The sequence below is a fragment of the Artibeus jamaicensis genome, unplaced genomic scaffold, assembly GCF_021234435.1.
Source record: "Artibeus jamaicensis isolate MK-2021 breed Jamaican fruit bat unplaced genomic scaffold, CSHL_Jam_final scaffold_537, whole genome shotgun sequence".
Taxonomy (NCBI): Eukaryota; Metazoa; Chordata; class Mammalia; order Chiroptera; family Phyllostomidae; genus Artibeus; species Artibeus jamaicensis.
The window spans coordinates 1196636-1215139 of NW_026522047.1; positions in this window are offsets into that span (position 1 = coordinate 1196636).

Genomic DNA, 18504 nt, shown 5'->3' on the forward strand with positions numbered 1-18504 from the left:
ACGGGGACAGCTGTGCGTGCTGCCTCCACTCCTTTCAGCCAGGACCCACCAAGCTGGGACCCGCCTGTCCCGGGCGCAGGGAAGGCGGTCAAGGACACCGCCGGTGTGGCCACTCTCTGGACAGGCAGCGATGCCCGAGGGACCCCAGGACACCTGCCCGGCCACAGCTGGACCTGCGGGGCTGCCCCGGCCCAGAGCCCCGCACCCACCAGAGCCTCCCCGCCCAGCCCCACGCCCAGCAGTGTTTGCCCCGACCGGACACCGCTTCCGAGGGTGGTGGGGCTTTACAGCTCCGCCCACAGGGAGGAGGCCACAGAGACGTCACAGAACGAGACCTAAAATGACGGTTCCGTGGCTCTGTCCACAAACCCTGACTCATCAGGAAGTGGGGTGTGGGGGAGAGGAGGGGCAGGAAGGAAGGAAGTTTGGGGAGCGGGGGAGGGGCACCGCCTCACCTGTCTCCTCCAGCAGACGGGTCATGGCACCTGTCGCCATGGCCATGGTGCCCCGCGTTCGGTCCCACACCAGCCTGGGTGTTGCTCTGAAGGTGTTTTTCAGGGGTGAGCCGATGACCCCCCATCGATGACATGGGGGGCCTCCCCCAACCAGTGGAAGGCCTTACAGAGAGGCTGAGGCCCCAAGGAGGGAAGAGTTCAAGGATCCCACCCCCAACAGTCTTCAAACTCAGACCACAGCACGGACCCTCCCTAGAGACCCTCCTTAAATTTCTCTCCCTCTGTCTCCCTGTGTCCCCCCATCTCTCTATACATACACGTCTATATACCCACACATACATATATATACCCCATCTATGTATCTACGTATACGTGTACATATATGCACATACATATACACATATGCATACACACAGATATCCCCAGCTCTGGCATGGCCTCGGTGGGCACACGAAGAGGGAACCCAGAGAAACTGGGGGTTCCCAACCCCTCTGGACACCCAAGGGAGGCCCAGCCACGGGACCGAGCAAACACCAGCACACCCAGCCCTCCCCGGGGCAGACCTGCCGAGCTCGCCCATCCTGCACCCTCCAAGGTTCTCAAAGACCTGGGGTGCGCAGGCCCGGCCCCCCATCACCTCCCCGGGGCCTGCAAGGCCTTTGCAGGTAGGACGTTGAGCCCCTCACCGCTGCGAAGGGCGCCCAGGGGTGTCTGTCTCAGGCAGCAGGGGCGCAGCCGGGGTGCAGGCCGGCCATCGTGAGCCGGGCTCCTCGCCGCGGTTCAGACCAGCCCCCTCCCGGCAGTCACCTCACCTCAAGACCAGGCCCAAGTGTCACGCCCTTGCCCCGGCCGTTGTCCTCACCGCCCTGCCCCTTGCTGCTGTGAGCACCACAAGGGCAGCAGCTGGTGTGGGTTCTCTGTGGGCCCACTTCACAGGAGCGGCGACAGGATGGTGGGTGGGCAGGTGGGCGGATTCGATGGTGGTGAGCAGGTGGGTGGGCGGGCGTACAAACAGGTGATCTCTCAGGCGGGGGGTGCGCACGATGAGCTCCCTGTGGACCTCACGAGAGCGTCCCGTGCGCGGTAACTGACTGGGAGCTCGGTCCCCCCCCCACATCACAACCCTCCGCGGCCCGGGGAGGCCGGTGCTGACATTACTCCGTCCTCTGGGAGGTGAGGGGTCAAGGGTGAGAGGGTGCAGGACCACCCTGAGCTCGCCCACCCAGAAGTCGCCAAGCGGACAGCAGGGCCGGGAGCCCTCCAGCCCCACGGTGCGAGCTGTCCCCGCTCGCCAGTGGCATGACTGTTTTTCGGAGGGTTGACCGCTGCTCTTGGGAGAAGCCCAGTGTGAGTGACAGGACACCAGAGGCCCCTGGGCGGTGCCCACGGAACGGAGCCCTGCACCTGCCACGGGGCAGAGCAGGCGTTGCCCACACTGATACAGGGCGCGGCCCTCTCACATTTCCACTTCCATCCGGGGGGCAACCCCCGGCTCCCTTTGTTTCCAGTACAGTGAGGTCCACTCGGAGTCACCAAGCTCGATGGGCTTTGACAAACGCAGCGTCCACCCCTGTGGCGACCGCCCGGATCGGCCGCCCCGCCCCACACAACCCTCCCCGGAAACCTTCCCAACCCCCAATCCCTTGTACCTCCGCCGCAGGTGGGCTCAGATACTTTATGATGAATTTTAAATCTGTAAACTTTAAAACTGCTGAAATGACACATTACACATTCTGGCTCTGACTTCACATGGCAGCAAGTGAAACGCGACTTACCGGTCTGAAAAACGCAGGACAAGGTTTTTTCTAAAAGCATCGATTCTAGATCATTTAAAACAGCTTCACAAAGGTGTGATAACCTACCACCCCCCGTGTGTGAGTGTGGGTTCGCTCAGTGCCGACGCAGACACACACCCGGCACAGGCCGCACCCAGGACGACGGGGGACCCTGTGCAGCCTCCTCTTGCCCCCCCACGAGGTCACACTGACCGATGGTCTGTCCCTAGACGGAAATGGGAGCTTTTTGGGAGATCCATTCTCATAGTTGCGAGTCTCCATATTTCAGCTGCGCTGTCACACGATCGGTACTCCAGCTGCACTGAGGCACCCCCTTCTCATCACGGAGCAGCTCCGCCTTCCGTGGGACTGAAACAGTGCGCCCTCCCGACCACCAGCGGGAACGTCCGGTGGGCCGCCCGGTGGTGCCCAGTTTGAGGTCCCCACGGACGAAGCCGCGTGGACAGGGGATGGGTCTGCATGGGACCACTTACCTGGGAGCGGAGTGTCTCGGTGCCACGGCAGAGGTACCCTCACCTTTTCAGAAGCGGGGGGCCACCCAGAACGCTGTGAGTGTGGCGGGCACGACGTTCCCGCCCGCCGCGGGCGACTCCCCACCCCACAGCCTGGTCAGCACTCGGCAGGGCCGGTCCCTTCGCCCTGACCGTTCTGACAGGTACACGGGGCTCCGCGTTACGGCTCAGGCTGCCGGGCCCGTCGAATGACACTGCCAGGCCTCTGTCCCTGTGCTTCCCTGACACCCACAGGCCCTCGCTGGCGAAGCATCGCTCGAGTCTCATCCCACTGTTACTGGGCCACTTGGGTGGGTGTGTTGACAGAGCCCGGGAAGGTGTTTGTGATTTCTGGGCGTGAGCCCCTCCCCAAGCCCCTGTCTCCTCCTCCGCGGCGTGTCTCCTCGCTCTCAACGTGCCTTTGGCAGAGCTGACCTTGTCCGTGTCCACGAGGTCCGATGCATCGCTCGACTCTCACGGATCGTGTCTCTGGTGTCACGAGTTTGTGACAAGTCTTTCCTCCCACGTTTTCCGCTGGAGATTCTGCGCACTTAGGTTTTACTCAACCCGCCGGGAGCTGACGCCCGCAATGCAGCGGGGGGCCTGTCCGGGGCTGCCCTTCCCCCGCTGTGCTACCTTTGCTACTTTGTAAAATAAGGGCCGTTTATATCCGTGCGGTTTATCTCCGGGCTCTAGTCTGTCACACTGACCTATTCATCTGTCTCTGTGCTGATGCCACCCTGTTCCGATTCCCATACAGCTCCGGCACCGGCTGACGTTCCCTCTCCGACTTCGTTCTTTCTCCCGGTTGTCTGGCTGTTCCCTGTCCTTTGCATTTCTGATTTTTAGGGTTGTTTTGGCACTTCTACAACAGGGCGCCGACTACACGGGTCAGTCTGGGAGAATTAACGCTGGGCGGGCGCCGAGTCTGCCCGCAGCTGGGGCTGGTCTCCCGGCGGCCGGCGGCCGGCGTCCAGTTTCCAGTGTAGACACCTCCCCAGCCTCCCCGAATCTGGCCGCGGGTCTGCCCACGTCCCTGGCCTTCACGAAGACCCAGCTTTGGGGTTCACTGATTTCGCTCCGGTGTCTCTCGGGTGTGGTTCTCTCTTCTGCCCGTGTCGGGCCGCCTCCCGCTTGCTTCCCACCTCACTTTGCTCTTCTCCCGGTCCCTCGGGTGGAAACGAGGTCGTCGCCGGGAGATCTTTCTCCTTGCGTGTCCCACCTGTTCAGTGCTCACATCCCCCCAGGTCTTGGGCCCCTCGGCCCTGGTCTGTCTCCGGGGACCCCAAAGACCAGCTCTCGCCCCCGCTCCTGCCCTCCAGCCTCTGCCCAGCCCCTGGACCCTGGGCTGCCTGGGGACACCCAGCCCGTGCCTCAGACAGAGGGGACTCGGTGCAGGAGGCCGGCCCAGCACGCCTTCCCCAGCCTCCGCAGAGAGGCGGCCGGAGCGTGTGCGGACGGGGACGTGGGACAAGGAGCACGGCACGCAGACTGGGCTCACCCCGGGTGGGGGCAGGCAGGTCTCCAGGTGGGCAGGTGGGTGAACTGGACACAGGCCCAGAGGCGGCCTCGTGGAAGGCCGTCCGAGTGCCGCTGCCACCTTGGTTTCTGTGCGGGGGTCCGAAGGGGTGGGTGCGGGGAGGAGGTCAGGCCGAGCCCGTCACATGAGGCCTGCCAACCCGCCTGGGCAGGGCCGCCACACCAGGAAGGATAAACTCCGGGGCCCCATCCTCTGGGGTCACTCTGCTCTGTGGCCAGACCTCACTGCGGGACCCTCATCGGACCTGGGGCAGCGAGACCACCACAGCACCAACGACAAGGTGGCGTGGCCCTTCTGGGAGTGGACCAGAGAAGGCGCCACCGAACTCTTCCGCCATCTGTGGGAGGCAGGCGTGTGAGGCCCAGTGAGCAAAGGTCTCTTGTAAGTCACAGGGCAGAGGTAGGGCTCTCAGTCCCGCACCCGCACGGCCAGGCCACAGACCCGGCCCCGGCGCTGCCCCCTCCCCGCCCCCCCCCCAGCAGCACACAAGCCCCCACACATCCCGCCCTGTGCCTCCCCCGGCGCACAGGGCCCTTCGGGCTCAGGGACGTTCGGCGATTTAATGGAGAGACTCCAGGTGAGTGTGCAGGGACAGCAACCAGAGTGGCTCCGGGGAGAGGGAGGACAGATGCAGACGAAGGCTGAGGGGACCGTGCACCTCTCGGCCTCGGCGGGGACCGTCGGGGCTGCTCACACAATGGCCCTGGTTGGCGTCTCTCCAAATTCCTGCCACAGGAACCGGCGGCTCCCCGGACGCCCCTGAGGCGGCGCGGCTGACGTGGGCACATCACAAAGTAAAGATGCGAAGGGCCAGGCCTCCTCCGGGCTCAGCCCGGGGCCATAAACTGCTGCTCCCCGCCCCTCGGCTGCATCGCACCCGATGACGCAGCCCAGTCGAGGTCAGCACCATAAAGCAGCACAGGGCAGGCCCAGGGCCCCACCTGCCGTCGCCCGCTGGGGTCGGGGCCCTCAGGTTCCGGCGGGACAGGAGTCCTGGCCCTGCCTCCCAGCCGGTCTCCAGGCCTCACAGACTCAATACAGGGACACCGTGGGCGCCTGCAGGGGACCGGAGGCCGCAGGACACGCCGATCCTGGCAGGGCCCCCTCCAGCCTCTGACTGGACAGGCGTGGGGACAGGCCCCCCCAGGGACGATGAGGGCGGCAGTGGGAGATCCAGGAGAAGCAGAGGACCCTGGTCAGGAAAACGCCTCGGGCTCCGCGGCACCCAGGCTGAGCCCCGGGGCCTCCCCTCCAGGCCAGCTGTCCGAAGTGACAGCGCTGGGAGGGCGTGGGGACAGTGACCCAGTGTGCTGCTGCTGCTGAGAGCATGACACACGGCGGCCACCAAGGGGACAGGACGCAGGTCCTGAAACGTTAACACCGAACGGCCTGGGGGCCCAGCAGCCCCCCCTCTGGGAAAGGGCCCCACGGAAGCGAAGGCTGTAGAGAAATACCTGGGCCCCCACGTTCTCAGCGGTGGTCGCAGCAGCCCAAGGCGGGGGCGGCCCGAGTGTCCGTGGACGGAGGACGGACACACAGCATGCGGTCGGCCCAGGCGGTGGAGTGACGGGAGCCAGCCGGACACGGAGGGGCAGGTCCCGTGTGGTTTCGCTCACAGGAGGGCGCTGGGGGCGTCGGGTTCACAGGACAAAGCGGGGCGGCGGGTGTGGGGGCGGGGCGGGGAGCGCGTGTTTCACGGGACGGAGCGTCAGTGGGGGAGACGGGACGTTCTGGAGACGAGGGAGTGAGCACCGCACGGCGGTGCGCGTGTGTTCAACGCGCTGGGCTGTGCCCTCAGATGGTTAGGACAGGAAACTTTATGCTCTGAGTATTTCACCACAATAAAAAGTAGGAATTTTTAAAAGAGAGCCCTGGCCAGGTAGCTCGGTTGGTCAGAGCGTCGACCAATGCGCCGAGGTTGCGGGTTCGACCCCCCAGTCAGGGTGCACAGGCAGATGGGACGACAGATCCGTGCCCCTCTCTCTCCAAAAGAAAAAAAAAGTTGTTTTAAACAGAGAGCAACAAGTAAATACATGTAGTTCAGGTGGCCAGCCCCAGGGGAGGTGACCGAGGGGCAGCTCTGTGGAGTGGAGGGCTCCGGCTGGGTTGGCACCTGCCCCTGGGGGTGACCTCGCCACCCCCAACGTCTGGGTCTCCCCCAAAAGCGTTCGGGAGCCCACGTGGTGAGGACGCGTCCGCAGCGGGACAAGGAGGGCGGACCCCAGGCCACGGGAGGCTGGGCGGCCCCGAGCTTGCTCTCCGTGGGCGGAGTGTCCATGGCCGCCTGGCGAGACGTCCAGGCTGAGAGGTTAGAAGCAGCGATGAACACACTGCTGAGTAAGGAGCAATTTCACAAAAACATGTTTTCTCGCACGAAAACCTCCGCGAGGCGAGCAGCGGGAGCGCCATCCCTCGGCCCCTGCCCGACTAACTTCCTCCTGGGACACAGTACCCGCCCCCGACCGGTGGCAGTCCCTTAGGGCGGAGGGCATTCTGGACTGTGACGCACCAGCGCACGCCACCGGGTCACGCCAGGAGCCCGGGCCCTCTGGCCGGGGGTGGGGCCCTCTGGTCCCTGGCGACTTCGGAGCAGCTGGCCCTGGTTCCGAGCCCTCCCCCACGAGGAGCTCTGGCCACATTCGCTCACAACCGTGTGTGGCAGGTTCCAAAACTCTAATTTCCACCGGAGAGTGTGGCGACTTCACTTCGGCAGCTGAGCCCACCGGCTGCTGCTTGTGAGGTGACGGGGTCCTCATCCAGGCCAGAGGGAACGCCTGCTGGGACCCCGGGGGAGGAGCTCCCTAGGGCGGCGCAGGGGCTGGTGGCAGGGACACGAGGGGCCGCGGAGGACGTGCGCTGCCGGGCCCCTGTCCAGCTCGGGGTCAGCTGGCAGCTGAGAGGACTTCAAGGGAGCCCTGCCCTTCCAGGGACCCAGGTTCCCTGCCTGTGCACTGGTCACCTGTCCAGTATGCTCCCGGCTAGCAGACCCCCAGGCCCAGGTTTGGGGTGGTGGCCGCAGAGCCCCCGGGAGCCTGCCTCCTGCCTGTCCCCGGCCAGGGCTGGCGGGTGACCCATCAGCTCCTTCAAGGAACAAACAGGGCCAGTCCCGGGGCGGGGCTGACAGCTGCAGGCCTGGCCAGGAGGAAAGTCCACCAGGGAGGGTCAGCTGTCCACACCGAGGTCCCCGCCCCTCCCGGTTTATGGTCAGGTCCTGTTGCGGGCACAGGTCCAGCACCGCCACCCTTCTAGCACCTTCCGGGAACCAGCCAGGGCTGCAGGAACCAGCATCTTGGGGGCCACGACACACAGCTGGTGGGAGTGGTGTTAGCTTCTCTCTCCCTGGACTGGGGCACAGCATTGAGGTAGCAGCCCAGGCAGCTGGGAGGAGGCGGCGCCCAGCTGGGCACCCCCAGAGTCCAGGCTGCCCTCTGGCCCAGCGAGGGCGAACCCAGGGGACACCCTGGAAGTGACTGGAGAGGGCAGGGGTCCAGTGCATGTGTGTCTGATGGCCACACATTTGGGGTGCAGCCCTGTGGGGACCCCCAGTGGGGCGGACCCTGTCAGGGCCACGGGGTCTGAGCAGGGACATAGGGTGGGACGTTAGGGCAGGGGCCAGCTGGGGGAGGGCGGGGGGTTCAACTCAGGGCCGGGGGCCACACTCGAGAGCACCGTGTCAGCCACCAAATGGGGCAGGAGGCGGTGACTCCCGCAAGATCTCCCCGGTCAGCCGGGAGGGGGCCTCCTTGTCCCTGCGTCCTGCGTCATTCCTTCCGCCACGCCCAGTAGGCCGTCCCTCCAGGTAGTGCCCGGGCAGCCACAGGAGCTGCCCTCGGCCTGCAGGTGGGGCCAGCAGGTGCCTTCTTGAAGGTGGGGCGGGTCCTCAGGTGGGGTCCAGGCAGCCCCTCCTGGCCCTGCCCCAGGTGGAGGGGACCTCTGCTGCCCTCTGCTGGAGCCCAGGTGAGCCCACAGGGCAGCCATTTCCTTCAGACCCAGCTCTGGGTGCTGGGTTCACAGTCACTCCCTGCACCAAGCCCCCGCCCACAGCAGCCCAACCAGGCCACCTGGGGGCACCAAACAGCCAGGGCAGCTCAGCCGGAGTCCCTAGTCGGGGCTGTTTCTGGGGGTCTGGAACTGCAGGCCCCCACTGGCCCTCCGGGGCCAGCGCACTGTTTGCTCTCGGCTCCCACCCTCGGTGGGCTTTCAGTGGTGGATGAAGGGCAGGGCCCTGCACGCTGTGCCCCCGGTGGCACCACTTCCTGCCCCCGCCTACGCCCTCGGGGGAGGAGACGCTTCCAGGAGGCTCCCGAGGCAACAGGCAGTAACTCTGGGGAGCCGCAGCCCAGGGGTTGCCAGGGAGGCGGGCTCACGGCTGGCTGGGGCGCCTGAAGCCAGGCACAGTCCCTTAGCTGCCCCGAAAGCGGGACCAACCACACCGACCACCAAGACGACCTGGGCCCGAGGGCCACACCGCCAGGCACCCCGAGGGCAAGCTGCCCCCCTCCCCCACCCCGCTGGCGCGGCCCCATCCACGGGGAGCTGTGCTGACCAGGCGGGGTCTCCAGCCTGGTCTCAGCTCAGGGAGCCTTGTTGGGAGGGTCCTGTCCCTGCGCCCAGGGACATGTGTGATGGGGGGTGGTCCACGGCACCCAGATTTGGGGTGAAGACCTTTGACAGGCCAGGAAGGCCGGCACAGGGTGAGACAGCCTCTACCCTTGGCCCACCCACCGGCCGCCCCATTGAACCTGCCCCTCAGGTGCCCCCAGACTTGCTGGACAGGCCCCAACAGAGGGCATGTCAAGGTGAAGAGAAGCAAATCTGGGTCAAGATGGTGTTCAGGAGGGAAAGGCAAGGGCCAGGTGCCTCCTGACCTCCCAGACGTGCTGGGGGAGCCCCCACCCCGAGTCCCCGGTGAGTGGGGTTCCCAAGGGGCTGGAGGCCGGGGGACATTCCTCTCCGTGTGGCCTGCCGTCCTGGCCAGGTCCTGTGGCACAGATGTCACCTGGGGCCTTGTGAGCACCCGGTGGAGGCCGGCCTCCTATGTCCAGAGTCTGGAGCTGCGGCTGCCCCTTCTGAACATTCACAGGAAAGGGGGAGCCATGGCGGAGCTGGGGGGCACCCCGAGTCCCTTGGGTCGGGCTCACCCCAGTGCCACCTCCCCCCAGAGTCCCACGCAGGCCCCGCCGCCTCACCGTCTGCGTCGACCCACCTCCGTGTTTCCTCAGCTCAGGGGGCTCCTGCAGCTGGATGTCCGGGGACCTCGCCGCCCCCCACTCCCACCCCCAGGCGCCGCCACTGCCCCGCAGCCCACAGCAGGTTTCAGAGGCGGGTGCCACGCTAATGCCAACATCCGCCAGGAGGGGGCGCCCGGAGCACACGCTTGTCCTGAGGGTGGTGCTGCATGCCAAGTCCTGGGCGTGTGCACCCGAGGCCTCGCAGGAAGGAGCGTGTGAGCAGGTGAGCATGTGCACAGGACCCGACACTTGTGTGGGGACCCTACCCCTCGGGGACCCGCCTCACGGCCCTGGTGCTGAATCTCGGTGGTCAGAGGACCTCCCGCGGCCAGCTGACCCGGCCCGTCCCTCCACACCAAAGGCCCGAGGCCACAGCCCGTCTGCGTCTGTGGGCTGGGCCCACCACCTGCCAGCCCGGGGACACACAGGTCTCATCAGCTGTGGGGCGGGCACACGGCTGGGCCAGAGGGGGTCGGACCCCCTCCCTCCCTCCCTGCACGGCTGGGGCAGGTCACTCGCCTCTCTACGCCTCAGTCTCCTCCTCTGCACATGGCGATGGATTTTCTCTCCCCATGCTGAACACAGGCGGGGCCCCTGGCGCAGCGATGGCTGGGGCGTGTTCGTCACCACACACACAGGGACCCTTTCATGCGACAGGACACACTCAGTGGCCATTCAGTCCCCAGATACTCGGCCACCTCCCTCTGCTGTGGCCCCGGGCCCACCCTGCTGGCCCTGCCACCTCGGACCCCATGTGGCGAGCCGCGCTGGGGACACTGCTGAGACTCGGCTGAACCCGAGGCTGATCCGAGCCCTCACAGCCTCCCTGCTCGAGAGGGGCCCCACGGCTCTGCCTGTGCAGCTCGGGGACAGTCGGGGCTATTCCACCTGGGCCCCCACCCAGTTCTTCCCAAGGCTGGGACCCACCTACCTGGGCCCACCTGGAAAAGCCAGAAGGACCCCCACTGGCGGCCGGCCCCTGGGAGAGGCAACATGTGAGCGTGAAGACATAAGCGCCATGGGGGCTGGGAAGCCCCCAGAATCGCCACCTCCCGCTGGGGAGGGCACCCGGGGGGACCCTGCCTGAGGGGGCCACGCGGGCCCCCGGGCAGGGCTGCCGCACCCTGGCGTGCCTGCCTGCGTCCCTGCAGAGGGAGCCTGTCTCCAGGAGGCCGCGTGTGCCCTCAGCACAGTGCCCTGGTCGGAACATGTGCTCCTCCCCCTGGACTGTCTGGCTGGTCCAGTGATTCCAATGAAGTGAAGCAGACTAAGCTAAGGAGGTGGAATCTCACTGCGTGGACATGGGGACGCCCACAGCGTGGAACTGCCACACGCACAGCCTCGAGGCGCCAGCTGTGGCCTTCGAAGCCGCAGGGTACAGAGCCGGCCGGGCAGAGAGCTGGCAGAGAGAGGGCAACCCCACCCGGGGTCAGCGTCGTGGGGTCGGGCGGGCAGGTCTCAGCCACAGACGAGCAAAGTGCACGCTTGCCGTATGGGCACTGCCGTCATTCTCATCATTACTGGGGAGCCCGCCCATGTCCCACAGGCTGTGAGCCAGGGCGAGGCGGGGACCAGGCACGGGGGCCAACTGAGGCCGGGAGGGCCCAGGCCTGGGGGCACCATGTAGCTCCCAGGGACACCAAGACCAAGAAGAGGCAGGGAAAGCAGGGCACAGGGGGCTGTTGCCCTGGTCTGGCTTGGAGGGTGCCCCCTGGCAGGAGTCTGGAGACCTCGGGGCCGTCTGGGACACTCGTTCCCAGTGACAATGGACAGGGGCCCACACGGCAGAGCCATGGCCGCGGTGGAGGCCTGGAGACACAGAGGCCGGCCCGCCTGCCCCCCCCCCCCGGGATGGCAGAGATGCTGGGCCCCCAGAGCGGTTTCCTAGGCACAGAGCGACCCTGCACCGTGGCCACGTGTGTGCGTGTGGACCGCTGAACAGGGAAGCGAGGGGATGACATGGAGCCACAACCCCTCCCCGTTCCCAGGGCAGCGCCCCAACTCCAGCCCCCCAGTGACCTGTCTGGTAAGTACCCAAGACGAGCTCCCCAGCGGGGCCCTCACCCCATGAGGTGGGGCCCCTGTAAAACCTGGGGAACTTTGCGTCGGACACGCGTGCGGGGAGAGTGTCCTGTGAACGTGAAGGTGGCGCGTCTGCAAGCCCCCGACTGCAGGCAGCCCCGCACGGCCACGGAAGGTGCCACCGCCAGGTGACACCGACCTCAGATGCCCGCCTCCGGGACCGGGCAGGAGCAGCGCCTGCGGGTGAGCCCCACCGCGGGCTGTGTGGCAGCTTGGACCCGGGAGCAGTCACGAGGCCTCACTCACGGGAAGCGGCCGGGCCACGCCTCCTGCAGGTGCGGACAGCGGACTCCTTTCTCTTCTTGCTCCTTGGCTGCCCTTCCCCACTCTCTCCCTAGTGACCGCGCGCGCACCTCCCTACCACCTTTTACACTGAGGGGCTCCGCGACCGGCCCAGGGCGTGCCTCTGTATTTGACGAGCTCCGAGGCCAGTGAGGACCGCGATGTGACTGTGATCCGTTCCAGTGTAATGACTCCAGAAACCAGACGGGAGATGCCCGCTTACCCCAAGTGCAAGGACCTACATCCAAGATGGCTCTATCCAGCAAAGCTCTCATTTAGAATGGAAGGGCAGATAAAGTGCTTCTCAGATAAGGTCAAGTTCAAGGAGTTCATCATCACCAAGCCCTTATTATATGAAATGTTAAAGGGACTTATCTAAGGAAAAGAAGATGAAAAAGATGAACAGTAAAATGACAACAAACTCATCGCTTCAACAACCGGGCAGGAGCAGCGGTTGTTGCTGCTCCTTAGGTTTTTAAAAAAAAAACCCTAAGCAAGTAAGTGGAACAGGAAGAGCATCACAGAAATGGAGAGCACATGGGGGGTTATCAGTGTGGAGGGGGAGGGAGACAGTAGGGGAAAAGGTACAGGGAATAAGTAGCATAAGTGGTGGGTACGAAACAGACAGGGAGGGGGGATGAGAACAGTGTGGGAAATGGAGGAGCCACAGAACGTGTATGTGCCATGGACGTGAACTAAGTGGGGGCAGTGCCGGTGGGAGGTGGGTGGAGAGCAGAGGGGGTAAGAGGGAAATGGGACAACTGTAATAGCACAATCAGTAAAATATACTTAAAAAAAAAAAAAAAGCAACTCTCACCCTAGAAAAACACCTGCCCAAAGCAAAGGCAAAGCGAGGGGGCTCTCGGCCACGCAGCCCCCACTCCTCGACGGCCGCGCCCACGGCCTGCCGCTCCGGTGCAGCGCCCCAAAGGCGGGTCCTGTCTGCGTGGGGGCAGCACAGGAGGCAGCAAAGGAGGCGAACCGGCCCGCGGAAAACCTCTCAGTTCATCCGAAAGAAGGCAGAAGACGGACGGGAGGGAGAGAAAGTGAAGAGCAAGATGGCTGGTTTTCGCAGAAGCACATCGACGGTCCCGTTAAACACGTCATCGGAAACGCCCATAAAGGCGTGTGGCCCGGGGCTGCCTGAGGCTCAGTGGACTGGGCGTCATCCCACAAAGCGAAAGGTCGCCGGTTCAATTCCTGGTCAGGGCATGTGCCCGAGCTGTGGATTCAGTCTTGGTCGGGGTGTGTGCGAGAGGCAGCTGACTGGTTTTTCTCGTGTCGAAGTTTCTCCTCTCCCTCTCTCCTTCCCTCCTCCTCTCGCTAAAAAGAAATAAGTAAAATATATTTTAAAAAGCACTGATTTCAGACTTCATAGAAAAGCAAGACCTGCCCTGGCCAGCATGGCTCAGTAGGTGGGTGCCATCCTGTAACCGAAAGGTTGCCGGTGCTATTCCCCGGTCCAGGCACGTACGGGAGGCAACCAGTCAACGCTTCCCGCACATCACAGTTCCTGCCTCTCCCTTCCTCTCTCTGTAAGAGCAGTGAGCAAAAGGCATGTGGGTGGGGCCCCCACAATGGGGTTCGTGCCCTTATTAGAGGAGACCCCGGAGCTCCCTTTCTGTCCCTCTGTCCCGCGAGGACACAGCAAGAAAGCACCACCTACAACCAGGAAGAGGCCTCACCCACCCAGCCTGCCAGCCCCCGGACTCAAACTCCAGGGCTGGGGGAGCCACCTTGACGGGCCACCCACGCAGGTGCTTTGTGGCAGCAGCCTGAGTTGGGCACCCGGACAAGTGTGCCCCAGTGCCACCCCCCACGCCTCCAAGCAGGGTCACCAGCAGGGCCAGCGTGTGCCACCCTCCCCAAAGCGCCCCTCACAGGCCACCAGCAGAGAACAAACACCGCTGACCTGCTACCCCTGCACCTGAAAGGCGAAGGCCACCCAGGTGCTCCCACCCAGGCCTGAGGCTCACCCATCCTGCGGCCGGCCCAACTCCACCTTCCACCTGGCCAGCCCTATCTGTTTGCTTTCTGCCCGATGTCCAATGGCCGTTGGCGTGGACCGGCAGGGGGCGGGCAAGGGTCTGCTCATCCAGGGTGGGGGTAGTTCTCAGGGTTGGGCAGGAACGAGCCAGGGCTAAGGGCTCGCGGTCCCTCCACACACGTGGACATGAGCCAGTGAGCATCAGAGGGGCAGCCCGGGGTCCCCATCGTGGGGCTGGAGGGTACGTGAGCAGGAGGCAGCATTTGGGGGTGTAGCCACAGTGGAGTCAGAGATGCCGAGAGGGGATGGAATCAAGGGGTCAAGCATGGCAGCCAAGCCGAGGGGCTGTGCTGAGCCCCACCAGGTGGGGCCACCCTGGACGCTGCCCAAAGCTCCTGGCCAGGCCCCACCCCCAGGTGAGCCCTCCCTGATGGGGAGGGTGGGTTGGCTCTCCTTGTCCACATGGTTCAGGCTGCCCCATAGCTGCCACCCCCTCCTGACACTGGCTCCTGCTGTCTGTGGTGCCCGTCGGGGCCCAGCCCAGGGCCAGCACCTAAAACGGACCAAAAGGCCCACAGTGCGCAGGGAGCGCTGGCCGGCTCACCACCAGCTCCACCACGCCTGTGGCAGCCAGACCCGTGACCACCAACGTCCCGGTTACCGGCTCCCGAACCACGCTGGCCGGGAGCCGGCCGCCGCCGCCAGGACCCCTCCTGCAGCCTGGGCGAGGTGTCCTCCTCCCCTGACGGCCACGCCGTGGGGCAGCAGGAATGGCCAGCACTGAGGCTGCCCCGAGGGGGCCTGAGCCCAGAAGGAAAGGCAGGGGCCCAGGTCAGGGACAATGTCACCCCCAATTCAGGGGCAGGGGCTGAAAGTGCAAACAGGCACAGGTGGTGTCACGGGAAGTCAGTGAGGGCGGAGGTCCGTGGGGTGAGTGCCCTTCCTGGGGCCTGTGGTGCTGGCTCGGGAGAGGGGTGGGGGCAGTGTCTGGAAGGGAAAACCTGGGGGCCCGCTGGGCCTGCAGCCCTGGGGTGAGGGTCCCCAGTGAGGCGAGATTACAGGGAGAAGGGGCTGCAGGCCACTGGGCAGAAGTCTGGACCTGCTCGGGTGGTGGAGTCTCCTGGGCCTCCCCAGCTCCCAGGCAGCAGGCAAGCGACAGCTCCCAGGCTGGGCGACACCTCGGCCCCACCAGCCAGGGGTCCACGGCCGTCCCAGCTCTGCACCCAGTCGGCGGGAAGTCGCACCGGCTCTGCCGGGGAGCGGCCCATCCTGCCCGCCGCCCGGGACCCGCCGCGGACAGGCGAGGGCAGCCGGCCGGACCCAGACACAGCCACACGAAGGCCAGTTCCACGCCCGCACTGGGATTCTTCCCCAGCTCGCCCGAAAGCCGTTGCTGTCAGTCCTTTGATGTGACCGATGGTCAGGGCAGCCCCGTGTGGGGGCAGGGAGGCCCCCATCTGCCCCCCTCAGGGAACGTCGCACCTGACTGGGGGGGATCAGGAGGGCGGGCTGACCAGTATGCGCTCTGGCACCTCCTAACCAGAGTCCACCACACGCAGGGAGTGGGGGCTTTCTGCCCGTGACGGGACCGAGGTGGCCCATTCTGGAGCCTTCCGGAAGCACCTGCTCAAGCAGTCCCCAAGCTCCCAGTCCCCGGCAAAGGTCGGGTCAGGGCTGCCCAGCAGCCAGGGCCTCAGGGACAGGGCCCCTGCTCCTCATTAAGTCAGGAAGGGGCAAGCGGGGCACAGGCCCTTCCCGTTCACTGACTCCGAGGCTGGGCCAGGCCTCAGGGCCCGCAAGGCTCCCTACCTCCGAGCAGCCTGGCCCCGGAGGACGGGGTGACGGGTGCAGCTCAGGGCGGGCCACACCCACGGAGAGCCCAGCGGGGGTCTGAGCTGGGGCGTGAGGGCGCACAATTGCCCCCTTGTCCAGCCGGCGGGTTCCGCTTCCCTGGGCCGGCCAGCGGGCTGTGCTCTTATCACCGAGGCCTCTGGGAACAATGGCCGTGCACACTCTTATCTCCCCACTGTTTGCTCAGCGTGTTTGAGCGCTCCCGGGTCAGCCACAAACACGCCATTCTCCCCAACTCCCCATGATGCCCCCCACCCCGCACAGCCCTGGAACCCCCACCCTGAGCCATCATCCACCAACCGAAACTCCGGAGGCCGAGCAGCCCTGCGGTCACAGATCCTGGAACACACAGCACAGCTTTTTCCAGGAAACTCAAACCGCATCTCATACTTGCACAGATGCACGTGTGCATGCACAGGTGTGCACGAATGCCCCATACAACACATGCATGGCACATGCGGTTACATGTGCTTGCACATGTGGCACATGTACTGCAGTTACATGTGCACGCCTTCTCGCACAGCACATGACATGACACGTAAATACACACGCACATGCTCACACGCGGTATGTGCACGGCACACATGCGGCACATGCATCTAATGCACAAACAGCAGGTACACACATGCTCACATGAGCACATGATGCAAACACACATGTGCATACAGCACACACATACATGAGCATCTCAGTCCAGGCTCTGGGCAAGGGGCCCATTGTTGCCCAGGTGACATCCAAACCCCCACCAGGGTCACACCTGTGTCCCTCAAGGTGCTGGGGGTGACACGGGAGACCCCAACACAGCCCCAGCCCCTCCCCGGGCCCTGTAGGTCAGTGTCCTGGGACCACGGCTCACTCCCTCTGGCCTCGTCCTCCACCTGTTCCTTGCACTGCCTTCCAGATGCCGGGCACCCAGAGACCAGACAGACCCCCATGGGGTGAGGCTGGGAAACCCCGGAGCTCCCAGTGCAGGACACTGAGGAGAGAAGGGGTGGGGGTGGCAGCAGGAGGGAGAAGCTGGGGGACACTGGGGGCTGTGGGGGGGTCCGAGCAGCCAGGCCAGGGACCTGGGGCAGGTGCCTGTGGGCGGGCGGCAGGCAGGCCGGTGGCCGAGCAGCGCGCCCCTGGGGGACAGGTAAAGCCGCTGGGGGCCCTGCACCATGGGCCCCCAGAGAACAAGGCCCAGGGCTCAGCTCCACTGCCAGCCCGGTCACAGGGACCCCAGGGAACAGCCTCACTCACCCCCTCAGGCCACACCCAGGCCCCGTGGCTCTGTGTGGTGGGAGCCGACCTGGGCGGCCCCCAAGCACTTTCCCACTGGGGTTCCGGGCCCCCCATGCTGCCTGACCTGAGGTCTGACACATCAGCCCTTCCACACCCAGGCCAGGACTGAGGCCTGCAGGGAAGCCCACCCTTGTCGCTGAGACTCCTGGAGCTTCAGGAGCCCCCATGACTGCAGGAGTTCTCCAAGGGACGGGGAGGCCCCGGGGCAGCCCCTTTCTGCACGGCCCCTCGCTGCAGTGCACCCAGCAGGGCACCCCAGGACCTCCTCCCCCAGTTCTGCGATGGCTCCGGCCTCTTGTCCTGCTGGGTGGGGTGCACTCCTGGGCCAGGGGTTCCAGGGCCTGCTCGAGCTTAAGGAGAAAGAACTGAGACAGCATCTGGCACCGGAGGGCCAACAGCTCACTGAGCAGTTTCCGTAAGAACAATTTTCCATTAAAACTGAAGTTTACTTCAGGTAAACAAGTGGCACCTCCTGCATCTGTGTGGCTGGGCCTCCAGCTGTGGGGAGGGGCAGCTGAGCCAGACCACGCAGGCCCAGGGGTGTGTGACCCAGTGCACGGCCCCACGTTGGGGGCTAGGGCCTGGGACTGGCCAGCAGCCCAGACGCAGCTCCTCAGCGGAAGGGGCCCCATGTCTCTGTGGAGACAGAACCACCCTTGGAAAAGGGGAGTCCCCTCTAGCCAGGCCCCGAGTTCCTGTGTGGGGTCCCACTTGGGGCTGGACTGCCCTGGAGAGCAGTCAGACCCACCCTGCTCCCCAACTGAGAGAGGGACCCACAGAGGACCCAAAATACCCATGACCTCAACCCTCACCTCACCCTGACCACGACCCTCATCCTGACCTTTAGTCCGATCCCTCGAGGTGCCAGCATACACCCTGCCCGTGGACAAGGGCCCCGGCCTGCCACTCCTGCTCCCAGAGATGTGGCCCCCAGGAACCACACCGTCCTCCCTGGGGGCCAGCAACCTGAGGCTGGCACGACCCCATGGAAATGCTCCAGGTGGGAAGCCCCCCCCCAGGTCACCTGATGCTGCTTTTGTAAGTCAAAGAGCTCAACTGGGGGGCAGAAAACAGTCCTGGGAGCCCCTAAGATGCAGTCTCCCAGGAGACTGGCCGGGGAGAGGTCTCCAGGAAGGGCCCCCACGCCCCAGCACATGGTACCAGCCTCCAGGCCACTGTCCTGTCTGAGCTCCATGGCAGGCTGCCCAGTGTGACGGCCTCTCACCGGGGACCCCACCAGAAGGGCGGTCTGCCTGCCTGGGTCTCTCTGCCAAGCACAGGGGTGGGGCCTGGAATGCTGGTGCCTTTTAGGGGTCCTGAGGTCTGGGGGCATAGAAGCCACCCTAGAAGCTGCGCTAACATTTTGGGCTCCTGGGCTGGAGCTGGCGGTGCCCAGGCTGACCCCCGCCCCGGAACTGTCCCCCGGAACCATCTCCCAGGATGACCCCTGGCAATCACAGCCTGGAGCAGATGGGGGAGGTGTCTGCAGGGCCCTAGAGGGAGGT